Source organism: Pogoniulus pusillus (genome assembly GCF_015220805.1).
Source record: "Pogoniulus pusillus isolate bPogPus1 chromosome W unlocalized genomic scaffold, bPogPus1.pri SUPER_W_unloc_1, whole genome shotgun sequence".
Classification (NCBI taxonomy): Eukaryota; Metazoa; Chordata; class Aves; order Piciformes; family Lybiidae; genus Pogoniulus; species Pogoniulus pusillus.
Window position 1 is genome coordinate 4,433,260 of NW_026974535.1, and position 15,895 is coordinate 4,449,154.

General features: G+C 49.0%; 1 protein-coding gene across 1 annotated transcript in view; it reads left to right on the forward strand.

The window, feature by feature from the left end:
* LOC135173789 (spindlin-Z) overlaps window positions 1-15,895 on the forward strand; it is a 480,483-nt gene that overhangs the window by 318,959 nt on the left and 145,629 nt on the right. The gene's annotated exons all lie outside the window — the stretch shown is intronic.

Genomic DNA, 15,895 nt, shown 5'->3' on the forward strand with positions numbered 1-15,895 from the left:
AGGTTTGGAGCACAGCCCTATGAGGAGAGTCTGAGGGAGCTGGGGTTGTTCAGCCTGGAGAAGAGGAGGCTCAGGCAAGACCTTATTGCTCCCTACAACTACCTGAAAGGAGCTTGTAGCCAGGTGGGGGTTGGTCTCTTCTGCCAGGCAACCAGTGACAGAACAAGAGGACACAGCCTCAAGCTGTGCCAGGGGAGCTTTAGGCTGGATGTTGGGAAGAACTTCCTCACAGAAAGAGTGATTGGCTATTGGAATGGGCTGCCCAAGGAGGTGGTAGAGTCACCATCTCTGGAGGTGTTTAAAAGAAGGCTGGATTAGGCACTTAGTTCCATGGTTTAATTAATTAGAAGGATTAGGTGATAGGTTGGACTCGATGATCCTAGAGGTCTTTTCCAAAATGGTTAATTCTGTGAGAATGCATGTTTCAGGTTATAGTCAGCTTGTGAGTCCTCTCTATCAAGTAACCTGAAAGAAGAATCATTTTGAGTGGAGCAATGAGCATCAACAAGCTTTTGAACAGATCAAACAAGAAATAGCTTGTGTAGTAGCACTTGGGCCTATCTGAACAGGACCATCGGTGCAAAATATCCTCTACACTGCAGCCAGGGAGCATGGTCTCACTTGGAGTCTCTGGCAAAAGACATCAGGTGAAACCCGAGGTTGGCTACTATGATTTTGGAGTAGAGGATATCAAGGATCAGAAGCCCACTATGCAGCAACTGAGATCTTAGCAGCCTATGAAGGAGTTGGAGCTGCATCTCTCCTCTTAGCACCCAGGTTGCCTGTGCTACACTGGATGTTCAGAAGGAACATCCCTGCCGGTGGAGCACCTGGGTAAAATGACTCATTGTTCACCAATATGGTTAGATGGTCATAGTCCAACTTTATTTCTGTGTACAGTGAGTTATATGCTTTCTTGCAAGAGGCATGCTCCACCAAGATTGGTTACATATAGAGGGTACAGGGTTACATGTGAGGCATGGATAGGGTAATATACCATAACAATCTGAGGGTCAGCCTCTGGGGCTGGCTAACTCTGCCCACATGCAGCTGGCACTCCACCCCCTGCAGCTGCATGTGGGGGGTGCTACCCAGCGCCTGGTATCTTAACTCCCAAGATGGACTCAAGGACGCTCCCAGCATGGGTTGCTCATGTTTATCATTTTGTGTCCTCTGCTAGCAAGAATCTCTCCAACACATCCCCTCTACATATTATGTGATCAGCGCTACATGGAGTAAGTGGGTAGTGCTGATTATGCAGCGAGCTTGACTGGGGAAACCCAACCACCCAGCATTTCTAGAAAAGATTATGGACTGGCCAGAAGGCAGAGATTTTGGAGCATCTCCTCAGGAAATGGTTCATGCCCAGGAGGCACCACCATACAAGGAGTTATTTGAATATGAAAGGCATTACACTTTGTTTACGGATGGATCCTGTCCTATGGTGGAAAGCTGCTGTATGGAGTCCTACATGGCCAGTTGTTGAGGCCACTGAAAGAGAAGGTGAATCGAGTCAAAATGTGGAAGTGAAAGCCATCCAACTGGCTTTAAAGATTGCTGAGAGAGAAAAGTGGCCAGTGCTTTATACAGATTCCTGGATGGTGGCTAATGCCCTGTGGGGGTGGCCAGAACAGTGGAAGAAGATCAATTTGCAACACAGGGGCAAGCCCATCTGGACTGCTTCATTGTGGCAGGACATTGCTGCTTGGGTAAAAAACATGACTCTGAAAGTATGTCATGTTGATGCTCACATACCTAAGAGCCGTGCTAATGAAGAACACCAAAACAATGAGCAAGTAGACAAGGCTGCCAGAATTGATGTAGCTCAAGCAGATTGTGGTGGTTTGGGTGTTCCCCGCCTCCCCACACTTTAGAAGGTACCCAAACTAAAGTCAGCTGGTTCTGGGAATATAAATGAAGCTATTTATTTACAGCTAGCACAATATACAAGCAGATATTTACAGTATATATAATTATATACAGAAATATACAAATGAAAAGGTAATACAGAAACACAACTCCCCTCCCAGAAACCTGAGTCCCCAGGAGGGGCTCTCAACCACCCCTGCACCTTCCTCCTGCCCCTCTCAACCTTACCCTAGTCCTAAGGAAGAAAAGAGGTTCAGCCAAGAGGTTAAGAAGCAAGGTTAGTGGCAGTGAGGTTAGAGAGATGCCCAGCCAGAAAGTGAAGACAAAATGGGGAGAGTGTTATCTAATGTTTACATTCTTCTTCAGCAAGACTCTGAGGGAAGGAGACATCACCATTGTTTTCCTTTCACAGCCAATTATCTACTTTCTCTCACCAAAACATTCTAGCTTGCTTCAAACTAGCACACAGATCTGGACTGGGAGTGTAAAGATGAGCTGTTTGTAGCTTGATGGGCCCATGAAACATCAGGACATCTAGGGAGAGATGCTACGTACAGATGAGCTCGTGACTGAGGGGTGGACCTGACCACGGAAGCCATTACACAGGTCACATTTGACTGTGAAACATGTGCTGCGATCAAGTGAGCCACCAGAGTTAAGTCTCCCTGGAACAAAGGGCAGTGGCTGAGTTTTTGCTATGGTGAGACCTGGCAGATTGACTATATTGGACCATTGCCATGAGCATGCCAGGGCAAGCACCACATCCTCACCATGGTAGAGGCAACTTACAGGTTTGTTGGAAACATACCCTGTAACCATGCCACTGCCTGAAACAACATCTTAGGCCTTGAAAGGCAAATCCTGAGGCAACATGGTACCCCTGAACAAATCAAATCTGACAGTGGGACTCACTTCAGGAATAATGCTGTCAGTTCTTGGACCAAGAAACACAGCATTGAGCATGTGTACCACATTCCATATCATCCCACAAGCCTCTGGAAAGAATGAAAGATACAATGGACTGTTAAAGACCATGTTGAGAGCATTGGATATTGGGGAGCTGGGATGCAAATCTGGCAAAAGCCACTTGGCTGGATAATTCCAGAGGATCTGCTAACTGACCTGGTTCACCCAAACAGAACCCTTGCACACTGTGGAGGGAGGTATGGTCCCTGTAGTGGACATGGGAAAGTGGCTGGAAAAGGCAGTATGGGTTGCTCCTCCCATGGGGAAAGGCAAACCCATTTGTGGGATTGTCTTTGCTCAAAGGCCTGGATGTACTTGGTGGGTAATGAGAAAGGATGGGGAAACTTGGTTTGTTCCTCAAGGAGATTTAACACTGGGGGAAAAATAACTTGGAACATGAGTCGTATGTTGCAGGAAGTGATGCGGTAAGAGAGACCCAGATTGATGGCGTTTCACAAGAAAGAAGAGCAACACAATGACTGAAACCAATCTGGCATTGGTACCCAACAGTAGAATATCCTGTTTCCCCTGTCCTGAACAGTCCCAAGTGACACCCGGAGAAGCAGAAAACCATCTTTCTATTAAAGGACTGGGGTACTGATACAAAATCTCTGTGTGTTGGGTATTGAGATGGTTTAAGTATGTAGTCCAAGTTGTGAATGTAAGCAAGAATGGATTTAAGTATGAGAAACAAATGAGATGGTAAAATGTATTGAACTGTATGGAACCTGAGCATGATGTAAATGGTATGGAATAAGGGGCGAAGATTGTATTGCATTTGGGCTGAACTGGGGATAATTTTTCCCAAAGTATCTTCCTAGTGCTGTGCTTTGCAGTGCTGTAGCTGAGCATTGATAACACACTGTCGGGGTACGGAGGCTGGCGAGAGGCGAGATCGGGGTACTGACGACTCGAGACAGCAGCTTCTAGGCATCTGTGCATCAGTACATCAGTACAACTTTATTAGGGTAGTGCAGTGTCTTATATAGTGCTCCAGAGGAGGTGTTTCCAGCCAGCCTGGGGCTGGCAGAAGTGGACAGTACAGATTGGCCCCAAGTTATGTGTAAGGCAGAGATAGGTTACCTGTGGTAAACAACCTGTGAGTACCACCCAGGGGGGCTGGCCAGGGTCAGCCCCCCTTGGGGCTGCGTCCGCCCCGAGGGCCGGCAGATTCCACCCCCTGTCAGCTGTGCGTGGGTTGCTCATGGTTGCCAGCTTAGGCCCCTGGGAATCAGTAAGACCCAAGGACACTTCCCATCACAGGGCCTGATGTTTACATTTCATGCTCCGCTGCAGGAGAAAGCTTCCCACAATACCCCCTTCTTTTCTTTGAGCAACCCACGTTCGATCTTATACAGGCCATGTTTGATACAGGTATGGATGATACAAGTGCAGGTTAACAATGCTAAAGTTAAGAGAATGCATCTGTGAAGAACCCTTTTGCTAGTGGTAATAGTCTGGTAAACTAACAACCCAAGCTTAGCTAGCAATCCCAAAAGCTATTCCTGTAAGCGACAGTGAGTCAAATGTTCAAAGCCCAAAAGTCCAGACGAACATCACAGCCACTGGAGAGTGCAAATCCGTCGTCTTCGTTGGCTCAGCGTGGCAGCTGATGTTGTAGAGCTGCAGCTGCACCAAGCTGTCCAGTATTTCTCCTCAGACTCCCACAGTTCTGGATTCAGTCTGTAGTCCTCAGAAATCTCGATGTTCTAATCACACCTCTTAGCTATGAGTTGCATCTGTCCATTGTGCTTTAAGAACTACTAGTCTCTAAATATAGTACAAGGATATGCCTTAGATGTTGCATTCAGAGTATTCTGCTTAGGCCTTTTCCCACAGTTCTTCATCTACTTTAAGAATTTGGGGCAGTGTTTTTTATCTCTTGCAGGGCCCTTGCAAGAGATAAAAGGTCACATTGCCATCTTATGCCAATTTGAGTGGGCTTTGGCCTTTACAAAAGGATGCTAAACTGAATCTATTCCATTAAACCACAATCACTGAAACTCATGAAAATACCCAAATTCACTAACCATGATCAGACCTAGACCTCATCATCCATAGACACATATAACCATCATTTCAGTACTCCTTTCAAGATCTTACCACAATTCTGCCATCTGAGCAGGATTCCTGCTCACCTTAGGAAAGGACAGGCTAATCATACTCAAGCTGGTCCCCATCTTACAATGCCTGCGAAGATAAGGGATCAAACACAAACAAATACAGAGACAAATGCAAGTGAACAAATACAGAAACAAATACAGAAACAAACACAAACATATTGAGTGCCTAGGCTGACAATTCCATTGATCCTGTCTGCAGAATTTTTATACCTGCTCCCTTGTCTTTCTACCCCCTTTTTCCCCCTTTTTTTTTTTTATTCCAGAAAAAACCCAGATATATGGAAAGAACCCAAGATCAAAACATCCCACGATTTCCCCATATCAAGAAATCCCATAATTGTTATATTACAAACTGTTAGCCTCAACTACACTATTTTAGCAGCTGAGAGGTCTAGGAAATGAAGGAAATAGGAGAAAAAAAAGGCAAAGAAAAATTCAAGGTGTGGTACCACAGGAGAGTCAGAATCAGAACAGAGGGGAAAAGATCTTCCTAGAAATTCTGATACAATTAACAATCATTTAACATCCTATTCAGTACACTCCTAACCTGTAAGATCCAGTACAATCAAAAAAAAAAGAGCATTAATACTGACGTCAGTAGTTCATATAGGTAGCAAGATACAACAATACGAGTTTGTTACAGTAAGAACTAAGCTGTTCGTTTCTCGCTGAGGAAGTGCAGGGAGGGGGGGGTGAGCCAAGCTCGCCGCCCGTGCCAGGGGAGGGAGGCGGGGGAAGGGGGGGGGGGGGGAGGAGAGGTGGGGGCTGTGTCCCGTGACCTGCGGAGCCGCCGCCATTTTCGAACTTTCCAAGCCGGGACGGGAAAGGGACCCTGCCGAACTCTGCCGCCGGCCGGGGGCGGGGGGGGGGGGGGGAGGGCGGCTCGGACTTCCAGACGACTTCTCGCTGTTCTCCGCAGGCTGGTCTTCGAGCCCGGTCCCCCAGAGTCTTTCTGTTCGTCCGTCTGTCTGTTTGGTGTTCTCATGTCCTGTACCCACGGTCGGTGGGGGGCACGGGGGGGGTTGGGTTCCGCCGGGCTCCGCAGTTTGTCGGGGGCGTTTCCCGCCGGCGGCGAGACTCGGGAAGCGCTGCTGCCGTTTCTACTTTCTCTGTCTGCTTTTCGTTCTGTCCGTATCGGGGACGGGGTGGTGGGGGAGCTGCCATCCTGATGATGGAACGCAGAAGGAAAGCGCCGTAGCGGCTGGCAGTGGCGGCTGGAAGCAGCCGCTTTGGACGGCAGTCCCGAAAAACTTTTACAGGCTGAGAAACTTTGGCAGTTTGCCGCCGCCGGACGGCCCTCGGCAATCGCCATCACGGGGTGGTGGGAGCGGCTACCGGCGCCGCGCGGTCGCTATTCCGCCGAAAGTAAAAAAGGGAAGGGAGGCGGGGGGAAAGGGGATGGTCTGCTTTCCGGCGGCAACTGCCCTGGGGGGATCTGACTATGCACGATCACTACCCCCAGAAGTGCCCATCTATATGGTCGCACCTGTCGTCACACCAGCTGCCGTTATTAAAATTTGCCCCCATATTTATGAGCGGCGACTGTGGGTTTTTTTTTTTTTTTTTTTTTTTTTTTTTTTTTTTTTTTTTTTTTTTAATAAACGCCTATCTCTATAGGCCGTCCGTACCGGCAGACACCTATCCCTCGTGGTTAGTAACGGTGTGATGGTTTGGGGGTTACCCCGCCCCCCCACACTTTTGAATTTGCCCCAGCTAACTCAGACGGACCCTGGGAATATAGATGAAGCAATTTATTTACAGCTAGCAGAATTTACAAGCAGCTATTTACACTATATACAGTTATATACAATTATATACAGAAATATACAAAGATAAAAAATACAGAAGCACAACTCCCCTCCCAGAAACCTGAGTCCCCAGGAGGGGCTCTCAAACCACCCCAACACCTCCCCCCGGCCCTCTCAACCTTACCCCAGTTCTCAGGAAGAAGAGAGGTGCAGCCAAGAGGTTAGGGAGCAAGGTTAGTAGGAGCAGGGTTAATGAGATGTGACCAGGTCTAAGGCAAAAGCAAGAGTGAGAAACAAAATGGAGAAAAAGTCTTTCTTCTTCCCAGAGTTCTCAGCGTGACTGTGAGAGAAGTAGACACAATTGTTTTTCATTTCACTGCCCGTTATCTAGTTCTTTTACCAAAACATTCTAGCTTGCTTCAAACTAGCACAAACGGGTTTAGCGAGGGGGAAGAGAAAAAAAAAGAAAAAAAAGCAAAAGAGGAAAACAGCGCGTTTCCCCAGCAGGGGGTATAGTAGTGTCCGATCTCTTACGGTTCTGCCAGCTCCTTACGCACGGAGGTGAAGCGATGTCTCGGCCCCTCCTCGGGGCCCCTGCGGCTCAAGGGCCGGCTTAGAGTTCTGTCGATCGCGGCCTGGAGGCCTGCCGGTGGTGACGATGCAGGCCTCAGTGCCTGGCCGCAGCGATACGGTGGTCCAATTAGCCTGTTCGGGCACCATTTGTCGGGGTACGGAGGCTGGCGAGAGGCGAGATCGGGGTACTGACGACTCGAGACAGCAGCTTCTAGGCATCTGTGCATCAGTACATCAGTACAACTTTATTAGGATAGTGCAGTGTCTTATATAGTGCTCCAGAGGAGGTGTTTCCAGCCAGCCTGGGGCTGGCAGAAGTGGACAGTACAGATTGGCCCCAAGTTATGTGTAAGGCAGAGATAGGTTACCTGTGGTAAACAACCTGTGAGTACCACCCAGGGGGGCTGGCCAGGGTCAGCCCCCCTTGGGGCTGCGTCCGCCCCGGGGGCCGGCAGATTCCACCCCCTGACAGCTGTGCGTGGGTTGCTCATGGTTGCCAGCTTAGGCCCCTGGGAATCAGTAAGACCCAAGGACACTTCCCATCACAGGGCCTGATGTTTACATTTCATGCTCCGCTGCAGGAGAAAGCTTCCCACAACACACCAGTGTTTTGGCTACTGCTAAGCTGAGCACCCAGACCGCACTTTTCCAACATCTCCCTGCCCCAAGAGTACGCTGAGGGGATACAGCCAAGCCAGCTGAGTCAAACTGGCCAAAGGGATATTCCATGTCATATGATGTCAGCTCAGATATAAAAAAGAAATTAAAGAAGGAAGTTCAGAGGATTCTTCTGTTGCAGACTGTGCTGCTTGTTATGATTGCTTGCTGCAGGAACCATGGCTCAAAGGCCTGCAGACCAGTGCGATCAAGGCCTTGCCATGCAGGACTCCAGATGATTCAATGTGAATTACGCCAGAGACAGTTTTATTGCGTTACAGCCCGAATATATACACTCAGTCAGTAGAGCACACGTCTACATATTAGCATAATTAGTCAAGGACAACCCACTACATCAGCATAAACCACGCCTTGTTATTCTCATTAACGAGGTGTCCGTTATCTATCCCTTCTGAGATAAGGAAGCCAGCAGCTCGTGGGAACCAAGGTCAGGATCCATCTGTTGTTATCTTCTTCACTCCATTCCCACAGCTCTTCTGCTTTGCATTCCCACATTCTTCCATGGTGTCTGTCCTCCAGAGGAACCACCAAGTGTTGAGAGTCCTGCTTCCCAAGACTGACCATCATCCCAGCAGGCAGATTTCACCGCTTGTCTCGACCCTCCTTCTCACCCAGCCCCCATCCTTTTTGACTTGTCTCACCACTATTTCCTGATGGCTGTTGTTTCTTTTCTTTCCTCTCCCTCATAAGAATCTTTCTTGTCCTATGCCTCAGCATTAGATCTATAGCTTCACCAAATACAACCGCCTGATGTTTTACTCAAAAAAAAACCCTTCTAAACTTCTTCTGATTCTCTCACACACTCAGAGGGAAGTCAGGGGAGAAAAAAAGGCGAGAGCTAAGCAATTTAACAAGGGTTTCATGTGCTAATGTGGACACCTGTGCTTGAAAAAGCTTACAAATGCAAATAGACTAACACTCTGAAGCAACTCAGGCTGAGGCAGTGCAGACCATAGATTTTCCCCTGATTTTCCCACTAATTCCCACGACTCCCCTCTGACCTCATAAACAACACAGACACCGAGAGAAGCAAGGCAAAAAGTCTGACAGACTCTGTCCCGGGCTGGATTCAGCCCCCTAATTTCTGGAAACTCATCAGGAAGCTCTGTAGTCATGCATCTCGGCTGCGGGGTGCATTCCACTGGGGGGGGGGGGCGTGCTACAACGGTGTGGGGGATGGTGAAGGGCGGATCCAAGACTGCTCGCCTCACTGTAGAAGTGGGGGGGAGGTGTCCAGTTTCCTGGTGTGGTCGCTCTGCCATCTCTTTTTCTCTGCTTTTCATCCCTCTGTCTCTTTGGTAGTTTTTTCCTTTTCCTTTTATGAGTGAAAAATCTCTGTCCTGTATTGCATGCTGTTGCTGGGGGGTTGCGAGGTGAGGGGGCTGCATTTCAGACGGCATACAGACCCTGGCAATCGCGGGTCAAGAGGTGCCGCAGCAGGTTCTGCAGGCAGATGGTCGTCGCTGGCTATTGACGGGTTATTAGCAGCACTCAGCAAATTCATCGCAGCATGCACAGCTGCAGTGGCTCTGAAAACTTTTAAACTGAAAAAGCTTTTTGCAGCTTTTGCCGCAGAGCGCCTATAGGTAGCCACCATGACAAATCTCGATCAGGGCGGTTCCCGGTCACGTGCGGCAGCCGTTGCGACCTGTCATCAGGCTTTTCATGTCCGCTAAGGCATTTAATCACATCTCGTGAGGTGGAATCGAGGCTTTGAGCGATTTTAAAGTCTTTACCATCAGCAGCAACTCAGTCCCACAGTGCGTCTCCCACATCTCTCCAGCGCTCTGAGCTAGACATCATACGGATCCGGTACACAAAGTCCCTCTAACTTCCTATGTGTTCAGCTCACGGAGCTTCTTCATATCTGGCAGAACTCCTCTCTTAGAGAGTATACTCGCCAGTAAATACAGTGCCGTGTCCTCTTCACGGCCTTACCTGTTCCACACAGAGTGACCAACAGCAGCTTGAGCTTCCGGCTACTGCCCCCTCGTCTTCGGGCAGCGCCCTCCGGTCCAGTGTCACTGGTGACTTAACTTCTGAATCGAAAAATGTCCGCAGGATTGTCGGTGCATATACCGACCCCAGCCCTTCTGGTCCTACCCGCCAGCCTGCCTCAGTCTTTGCCCAAATGCCTGTGTCCCTGTTGAGGCGCCATTTACTGGCATTGCACCTGGGATAAAATGACTCTTGGTTCACCAATTTGGTTAGAGGGTCATTCTCCGCTTTATTTCCCTGTTACAGTGAGTTATATGCTTACTTGGAAGAGGCGTGCACAGCTTAGTCTAGGATTGGTACATGTGGAAAGTACACATTGGTCCAGGGTTACAGGCATGGTATAGATAGGTCACAATCCCGCAGGGTCAGCCCCCTACAGCTGTCTGACCTGGCCCCCTTGCAGCTGGCACTCCACCTCCTGCAGCTGCATGTGGGGTGCTATTATTTACTGCCTAGCTTCCTGCCTTCAAGGACACTTCCCAGCACGGGTTGCTCGTATTTATCATTTCATGTCCTGTTAGCAAAAATCTCTCCACAGGAAGTTAAGGAATGAAGCTTTATATTTACAGCTTAGCACAATATACAAGCAGATATTTACAATATATACAGCTATATACAGAAATATACAAGTTAAAAGTGATAACAGAAACACAACACCCCTCCCAGAAACCAGAGTCCCCAGAAGGGGCTCCCAACCACCCTTCCACATTCTTTCTGCCCCTCTACCTTATCCCAGACTTTGTCTTATGTGCAAGGTGAGTTTGGAGGATCGGCCAGGCCTGTAGCCTGTAGTGCTGCTTGGGGTTGTTGTGGCCAAAGTGCAGAATCCTGCACTTGGTCTGGTTAAATCTCATCCCACTGGCCTCTGCCCACCCATCCAGCCTGTCTAGGTCACTCTGCAGGGCTCTCCTACCTTCCAACAGATGAACACCTGCTCCTAGCTTGGTGTCATCTGCAAACTTACTGATGCAGGACTCAATCCCCTTGTCCAGATCATCAATAAAGATGTTGAACAGGACTGAGCCCAGCACTGACCCCTGGGGAACACCACTAGTGACTGGCTGCCAACTAGATGCGGCACCATTCACCACAACTTTTTGGGCTTGGCCATACAGCCAGTTCCTGACTGAGCACAGAGTGAATCTGTCCAAGCCATGAGCTGCCAGCTTGGCTAGGAGCTTGTTGTGGCAGACAGTGTCAAAGGCTTTGCTGAAGTCCAAGTAGACTACATCCACAGCCTGCCCCACATTCACCAGGTGATGGACTCAAGGAGTTCTTTCTGCTTATGGCAGAATGCAATGGAGAATTACAAAGAGGCTTTTAAGCATTTACTCACAAATCTATTATTACCCACTCACAGGGCTAGCTGCAGACCCAGACAGTACCCAGACACTTTCAGGGAATACTGTCTTGTTGGCCGCTGAGACTTGATTCTTCCCACACTTCTGGGGAAAGGAGGCAGACAATCTCTGACCTTGTCTCCTGGCTCCTCTGGAGGATCTGTATATCTCCAGGACTTTCAGTTGCAGACAGGATGTCTTGTGATGTGCAGTCTCAGCCCAGTGTCATGCTGGCTATGCAGGCTGATCACGTGGAGGCATTTAGAGCCTGTTCCTGGTAAACTCACAACAGTGGAGTTTCCAGGCAAACAATAAGGCAGTAAGCAATGGCAGCAGGCAACAGCAGGCACAAATAAAATGGCACAGCATTTAATGGCACTGTGTTTACCTGTGTATCTCTTTTATCAATGTGAGCCAAGATTGATTTCCCTTTGGACACAAAATAGCCAATCAGAATAGCAGTTAGCCAAGCCTGACCATATTAGGTAAAGCCATAGGCTTGATTTACCCAAATTTGGGAAAAGCATAGGCCTTGCACAAGGCAGGCACAAGCTAAGTGTGTGTATCTTGTTTACTACAGGACCAAGATAAGTCTGGGCAGGTCAGAGTCCTTAGACTTAGTGGCTCCAGATTCTTTTGTCTTCTATCCCACAGTTAGTTCTGTGGAGCAGAAAAACCTGTCTGGGCAAGCCAGGACATGTATAAGCCTATTTTGGGCCTATCAGGCCTACCACAACACTGGGTCAGGGCAATCCCAAGCACCAATATAGTCTGGCCAGTGACTGGCTTCAGAGGAACCCTGAAGAAAAGGACTTAGGGGTGCTTGTCGTGGAACGCAAGCACTGCCAGCACTCCTGTGTCTTCCACTACCGCGGGCACTTCCGTACCCTCTGTTACCGCGGGCACTTCTCCCTCGGCCATTATGAACTTTTCTGCCGTTACCTTGTATTTGCCTAATCCTGCCGACTACGCCAATTTGTCGTGGAACGCAGTTTCACGAGAAATTCATGGGGAAAACGCGTGAGGCTGGCTTGTAGAGACCAAGTGATTTATTGCTAAAAGTGAAGATCCCCTTCCCGAAAACCGAATTACCCACGTGAATTATTCTCGATTAGGCAAGAGTAACATTTCAGAAAATGGTAAATAAAGAGAGTCTATGGTTCTATAAAGAGTTCTTTGAGTCTTTGAAGTTGTTCAGTTTCGATTTAAGAGTTCATCAGTCTACTCACAGTCAGCAGCTTAGCAGGGTTTCGGTTCACCACTAGGGCGTTGTCCCTTTTCCCCCGGCCAGGATCGGGTCCATGCAGGCCCTCGGTCTCTGGGAGTCGGGTGTCAGCAGTCTTACGCCGGGCTGAGACCGAAGCAGGCAAGCACGCTAGAGCAGGCTGATAAGGTGGAACGGGCCGCAGGCAGGTTGGTAGCATATGAACCGAACCAGCCTATCTGAACAATCCGAGCGATCTGAACGATCCCGAACAGTCCGAGTGATCCGAACGGTCCGAACATCGATCCAGGCAGACACACCATTTTCATAATGTTCAAAAGAGGTGTGTTCACCAGTTCTGACAGTTTTTACGATATTATTACAGATTGGTACAAAGTTATAATCTACATGTATAATTGCACAGTTCTTACCAAAACAACCTGTAGGGCCACCCAAAGCTCGGCCCATCAGCAGGTGGTCAGTGTGCATGAGAACCAAGGCCGAAAGTTGGAAAACAAGGCCGATGTTTACCTTTTATCTCCTCTAGGGAGGAAACTTCTCAAGGGACTAGAAGATTGTTTTGGTTTTACGATGCTTCTGGCTTAAATGTGAGACACTGTAACCTTCATGGCATGGGGACCTTTCAGGGGCTTTGCCACCCTCCATAGCAGTGCTAGTGGATGAGAAGCTCAGTATGAGCCACCAGTGTACACTTGCAGTCCAGGAAGCCAACCATATATGCTGCATCAAGAGAAGTGTGGCCAGCAGGTCAAGGGAGATGATTCTTGTTGCGGAGAGCAGGAATTAATATCACAGTATCACAGTATCACATTATGTGGCCGAGTCGGGAATTTATCAAAAATAGTTATTTTTATTTTCCCAAAAACCCGCGCCCACAACTATATATACAAAGATTAATTTAGTTTAATAAGCAGATTCAGTTGCATGAGAATTAACCTACAAGGAGACCATCAATAACCTGACTATTTCGGAAGTCAGAAGTTGGAAAAGGCTTTAGCTATTAATTAATAGCAGTTTCTTACTAAATTAAGCTAAGCCAAATAACTCACTCAGGCTGACTCGTGCGGTCTGTCTTCCTCTTCCTTTCAGCGGCTGCAGGTGAATCGTTAAGGGTCGTTAAGGGTGGTTAGGCACACAAAGGTGTCAATAGGAAAGCGAATCCTTGGTCTCTCTGCAGTCCAGGCACAGGGGAGTTTGTGAGCTCAGGCAGACACATACGTCCAGGCACAGGCAAACTCCAAAGCGGGAACCCCAAAGGCAGGAAGATCCCCAATATTTATAACCTTCGCTAGACAAAGGGCACAGTTACCACACCTTAGGCGGGAAAGCGCACGGCCAATCCCAGCCTGGCTCCAGCGTGGGAACTCACGGGGCGGTCCTCCCCCTTCACGGGGCAGTCCTCCCCCCCTTCATGGCTGCAGGGCAGGCGAGGGGGGAGGGAAAACAGGCGGCTTTTCCCCTTTCCCCCCGAAGTCCGGGCAGGAGAGTCATTTAGGGGTACAGGACTCCAGGACATCCCACCCCGGTGGTAATGAGCATCTTTGTCTAGAACTTGAGTGATAGGTGATCCCCCTTCAATTTAGTAACCTATTAATATATATATATAGCTTAGCCTTTTCCAACATTAACAATATATAACACATTAATCGCCCCAACAATATTTAACAATAATTAACAAGGCTTAACAATAGCCCCAAACAGTATTAAATAAAGCTACACAGTCCGTTTGAAGAATTGCTCAGTTCCTGGTAGAGCAACCAAGTTCATGGCAGAGCCTTAGATGCTCTGAGTCCATGGCTGGAGGTCACAGTCCGTGGGTCCTGATGCCATCATCCACTGGCCACCCCGGTGATATGACTCCATCTCTTGTGTAGCTAGCTCTGCCTTTCCCAGGTGCTGGTCAGGTGGCCAGGAACTGGTCCTCTGCCTCGACCTTAACCTGTAATGAGACAAAACCTGCCTTGGCCTATAAAGGCCAGGCTTGACAATTAATAATTGGGGATGATCCACCGTGCACTAATCCGGTGGCCTTTTCCATTTGCATCTAGGGCTTCCCAGGCATATAAGCCTCTGGGTTTACCCCGTGCCATTGCCACTACCCCTACAGGTTGGCCTTTTGTACTGGGCAGGTGGTCAGTGATCACTGGTGGCTCACCTAGGCAGCAGGTCTTTATTCTGGGGGCTTCTGTAGCTCTCCCCGTGACTGCTGACCATTAAAAGCTGCCGAGCCACTATTACAGTAATTCAGTGTTTTGCCTCCCGTGTGGGAGACAAGAAAGGGTTAACCTTTCTGTCTGGGGGCGAGCTGCAGTTCCCAGCGGGGGGGCTGCCGCTTCTGGGCGAGCCGCTCCGGGAGCCACCGCTGGGTGTTCCGCTGCTGTTGGCCCTGGGCTTCTCGCGGCTGCCTCTGGATTTTGCAGCTGATTTCTGAAGGCACCGCACTAAATCCTTCAGCTGCCAGTCTGCCAGCTGCTTTAAGACAGTTTTTGGTACCCCTAAAGTCAGGGCTTGTCTATACCAGATGTTCTTTTCTCTGGGTCTCCAGTCACTCTGTTGGTCTCTGCCCCTTCCCCTCGGGGAGAAGCCTGCAGGACTCATCCCCCTGGGGGGGGCAGTCCTGCACTGGCCGGACCTGCCTGCGCAGAGTCCTGGAATTTTCTGGGGGAGAAGCACAAGACTGTGTCTTCCCAGCCCCTTTTCCTTCAGGAGACCCAAACTCAAACTGCAACCTGTGGGCATTTAAGTCGGTTAACAGTTCAGCCCAAGTCATTACATGCTCTTTAGCATCGTCCTCTGCATTTTTTGCAATCACACGTTGAATTTTCTCAACATTCTTCATTAGTTGGATTTGCAGAGTTGCTGGCAAACCCTTCATAATAGGGTGCAGTCTCTCCGGGTCCACAGGGGCATAAAACGGGCAATCATAATTTCCCTTATCATAGATAGCCTGGACACAGGCAAGTCTGCGGAGAGCAGTGATGAGCTCAGAGGAGCTGGTGACCCTTAGTTCCGTCGGCTCCCCCCGGTAGGCTGGGCGGACGCTGCTTGCCCAGTAAGCTATCCGGGCGGTGAGGCTGTGTGTCCCCTCGGGTTCACATGTCAGGAACACATCATCCCCCCAGTCTCCAGCCGCTTCCTGTGAATCTAGAAGGACCCGGTCCCCACCGGCTTGGGACACTCGATACACATAATCAGCGATTGAGTCCCCAGGATCTCTCGCATATTTGACTTGTAAGTCACTGAGCTGTGCTGTGATGGTTTGGGGGTTACCCCGCCCCCCCACACTTTTGAATTTACCCCAGCTAACTCAGACGGACCCTGGGAATATAGATGAAGCAATTTATTTACAGCTAGCAGAATTTACAAGCAGCTATT